This window comes from Aristolochia californica, unplaced genomic scaffold (assembly GCF_029961685.1).
Source record: "Aristolochia californica isolate CCGP_79_NKW_82.1479 unplaced genomic scaffold, dmAriCali1.0.hap1 SCAF_6, whole genome shotgun sequence".
NCBI classification, from domain to species: Eukaryota; Viridiplantae; Streptophyta; class Magnoliopsida; order Piperales; family Aristolochiaceae; genus Aristolochia; species Aristolochia californica.
Window position 1 is genome coordinate 28,786,172 of NW_027182257.1, and position 4,632 is coordinate 28,790,803.

A 4,632-nucleotide genomic window follows, 5' to 3' on the forward strand; every position below is an offset into this window, starting at 1 on the left:
AAGAATGTCACTTGGTCAAGGAATTCAATACTTTTCCTCAAGTGCTGGAATTACAACTTATTCTATGGGAGAAAATTTTCAACTAGCTGATGTAATTCAGGCTCAATAATTTGATAGAAATATTCTCAATGCAATATTTGAAGTAGTGTGGGAAATGGAAAAGATAGAGAAAAATTCTTCTAACTGGAAAATTTTGAGTTATCTCATGTCTTCTCTCTTTTATGAGCCTTCAACTAGGACCAGATTGTCCTTTGAGTCAGCCATGAAACAGTTTGTTGGAGAAGTTTTGACGGTAGAAAATGCACGGGAATTTTCTTTAGCCGAAAAAGGAGAAACACTTGAAGATACCATAAGAATTGTCGAAGGATACTCTGATATAAATGTCATGAGGCACTTTGAAAGTGGTGTTGGCAGAAGAGCTGCATCAATAGCAGGAATTCCTATTATTAATGTTGGGGATGGTCCAGGCTAGCACCCTACATAGCCTTTGTTGGATGTGTACACGATTGGAAGAGAGATATGCAAATTGGATGGCATTAGAATTGCCTTAGTGGGAGATTTGTCAAATGGAAGGTCTATTCGCTCATTAGCTTATCTGCTCAGGAAGGACCGAGATGTGAAATTTTACTTTGTGGCTCCTAATGTAGTGAAGATGAAGGATGATATCAAGGAATACCTGACATCTAAGGGGATAGAGTGGGAAGAAAGCACAGATCTGATGGAAGTGGCGGCAAAATGTGTTGTTGTCTATCAAATACCTATTCAATGTGAGAGATTTGTGAGAGGATTGATCTTTACGAAGAAACTCGTGGGAAGTACATTGTAGTCCGTAAAATGTTGAATGTATTGCAGAAACATGCAGTAATTATGCATCCCCTTCTGTGGCTTGACAAGATAACTGTGGATGTGGATGAGGATCCAAGAGCTGCATATTTTAGGCAAGCAAAGAATGGCATGTACATTCGAATGGTTCTTCTAAAGCTTTACTTCTTGGTTGGTAAGGTGAAGGTCTGGTGATCTTCAACTTGAAATTTCAGTCACCGACATGAAGATGTTTAGTTTTGTTTATTTATCAATTTTGGAGTGTGATTATGTGATTGGAATATGAAATAGAAGTAGCAAAAGAAAGATATCTGGTGTTCAGTTTTTTTTTCTGAAAAAAAAAAATTGGGACTCGGGTGGAATGATCCAATTTTGGGCATCCAAAGGGTAGACACAGCTACCACGAATGCTACTTGGGAACAGGTGGAGACGTCGGCATATAGACCCTACCTTCGAGCTTGAGGACAAGCTCTTTCACCCAGGGGGTGTAATGTTATGCACGCAATAACATTATTATTTTAATTATTTTTATTTAATTTAATTTATTTTATTTCGGTTAAAGAATTAATAGGCCACATGGGCATTTTTGGAATATTTCATTTATAGTGGTATTTTTGTAATATTTTATCTTCAACCTTGTAAGGGTGAACCCTATTTAAGGGGTAAGAGTAATGAGAAAGGCAAGAATTGATTTACCATAAAGAAGGGTTTTGAGTTCTCCTCAAAGAACCTAGGGTTTTCAACCTTCCCTTTGGATTGATTTTTGTCTTTCTCTTCTTCCTCCCTACGAATTCATGTGTCAGATTCGGGACCGTAGCACATACCCAAGTGGTTGTTGCATATAAATTTCTTCTTTAATATCCCCATTCATAAATGCATTTTCACATCAAGTTGATTTATTGGCCATGATGAATTGGCTACTAGAGATAAAAATATACATACCGAGTTTATTTTTGCACTGGAGAGAAGGTTTCTTCATAATTAAGTCCATAACACTAAGTATAATCTTTGGCAACCAGTCATGCCTTCAGTCGTGCTATTGACCCATCCGGATTATGTTTGATAGTATAAACTCACTTGCAACCAATGGGTTTTTTATCTGATGTAAGAGGAACCAGTGACCATGTCTGATTGTCATTAAGTGTCTTCATTTCTTCATCCATTGCTGCCTTCAACCCTGGATGTTGTAGAGCCTTCTAATAGGACTGTGGAACAGATATGGAGGAAATAGAAAAAATAAATTGACAACATAAAGGTGAGAGGCGATGATGAGACACAAAATTTGAAATGGGATGAGAAGTAGAAGGTCTAGTGCATGATCTAGGTTCTTTCCTTATAGCAATAGGACAAGTATCATATTGAAGGCAAAAAATAACTGGGGATGAAGGACTTATCTTTGTGGAATCAGTTAACTCAGTAGGTGTGGTGTTGGCCACTTGCTCTGGGGTTAAATAATCTCTATATCACGGGGCACAACCTGGTATTGAGGACAGACCAGGAGGAGCGCTATCAGAATAAAATAAAGAGTCTTCAAAAAATGTTACATCCTTGGACACAAATAAACATTGAAGAGTGGGACTATAACAAAAATAACCCTTTTGTGTGAGAGAGTATCTCAAGAACATACACTTGATAGATTTAGGATCAAGTTTGTTGTGTCTAGGAAATGAATTATGAACAAAGCATTGACATTTGAAGACTTTCAATGGTAGTGAAAACGGATCATTTGGTAATAATCTAGAATAATGAGATTTATTACCAAGAATGGAAGATGGTAGACGATTTATAAGAAAGTAAGCCATAAGGACTACATGAGGCCAATAAAAGTAGGGAACTTTCATGGCATATAATAAAACTCGAGCTACCTCAAGAATATGACGATTTTTTCGTTCGGCTACACCATTTTGTTGAGGAGTGTAGGCACATGATGTTTGATGGATAATGTCATTTTCTTAACAAAAAGAGTCAAGGTCTTTGGAAACGTATTTTTTGGCATTATTAGACAGGAGTATTTTTATTTTCTGACCAAACTGAATGTGTACCATAGCATGAAATGACTTAAAAATAAATGGTATCTTAGAACGCTCTTTAAATACAAACAACCAAGTTGTGCGAGTGAAATCGTCAATAAATGTAATAAAATATTTTGCATGAGAAATGTTGGAGACACTCAAGGGCCCTCAGGCAATAGTATGAATTAAAGAAAATGGAGTAACACTTTTGACTTCTGGTCAAGGAGAGTATGTACTCCTTTGAAGTTTACTCAATTGACAAACCTTACAATGAAATTTTGACCTTACTTTACGAGAAGGAAACATATAATGAAGAGACTGTGCAGATGGATGTCCCAACCGATTGTGCCATAACCTTGTTTTATTTTCAGTAGAGGAAACCATATTCATTTTTGGCACGTCTAGGTAGTAAAGCCCCCCTTGTTCATGGCCTCCACCTATCACCTGCTTCGTTATAAGATCCTAAAATACACATGAAGTGGGTGAAAAGGTAACAAAGCAATTAAAGTATTTTGTCAGCTGACTAACAGATAATAGATTCAAACGGAAAGTAGGAATGAAACGAATATGAGTGAGCGGCATTGATGGTGTGACAGAAGTGGATCCTTTTCCTTGGACTTTGGTTTAAGAACTGTTAGCTATGGTAAAAAACTTGTGTGAAAGACACGGAGATAGAGAATGTAATAAATTTTTGTTACTTGTAAGATGCTCGGAGGCTCCTGAGTCAATTATCCAGGATGAAGATGAGGCAGATAACATACCTGAAGCAGTAGTGGTAGCAGTATTTACAGAGGAACTAGGAGAAGAACCCAGCATTGTCTTCATTTACTTAAATAGCTCATACTCTTCATCAGTAAAAAAATTTTGTGCTGCTAATTTTGTGGTTCTTCTTCTTTTGTATCACTTATAAAGGCTTGATTAGCCTTTGTCAATTCTAACTATCCATTGGCTTTACAACATATTTCTTTATATTGACCATATTCTCCATAGTAACTGCATGCCTTGTAATCCTTGTAATAGCATTGATCTATAGCGTGGCCAAATTTCTTATAATGAGTACATTCCTTTTCATATGCGCTGCCGGCACCAGTCCTTCCACCTCTTCCTCAGCCTTCTCTATAACTTCTGCCTCGACCTCGGCCGCAGTCAGATGATGGTCCTCTATGATCTGAATACATAACCTATGATACTTCAATAGTGGAGGAAGAAGTGTCTCGAATACGGAGTAGTGTTGCACAGACAACATCAAACTTGGGGACAATAGAAGCACTCAGAAGTTGACTCTTGGCAATCTCAAGATGGGGTTTAATATTTGCAAGGCAAATAGCAGTAATTAAGGCTTCCTTCTGCTTGTCTTTGATAGAAATATTTGTGGTTGGAGGCTGAGCTAACTTTCACCCTTGAAGAAAGCCTCTAAAGTGGGCCAAGTACTCATGGATATTTTCTCATTGTTTAGTATTCAACATCCTTTAGAGAATATTATATGGTCTATGTATCCAGACAAGAGTACAGTTTAGCACGTCTCCCAAATTTTTTTAGCAGTGTCAAGATGAATAACATTGTTGGAGACATGTTCTTCCATGTTGTTGATTAGCCAACTAGTCACCAAGGTATCATTTTTCAACCATTTGTTATAAAAAATATTATCTTCATCAATAGGTGGTCCTCAGGTGGTGAGGTGACCAAGTAGGTCTTTTGTTATAAGAAACCTCCAAATCGATATGGATCGACTCATAAAATTTGATACCCCATATAAGGGTATAGTGGTAATTCTCAGTATATCACTTTTGATATTCAT

The 4,632-nt window shown here is 37.1% G+C and overlaps 1 pseudogene; it reads left to right on the forward strand.

The window, feature by feature from the left end:
• Positions 1-205: 205 nt before the first annotated feature.
• LOC137935305 (aspartate carbamoyltransferase 1, chloroplastic-like) lies at positions 206-1,017 on the forward strand (annotated as a pseudogene).
• The last annotated feature ends 3,615 nt before the right edge of the window (positions 1,018-4,632 follow it).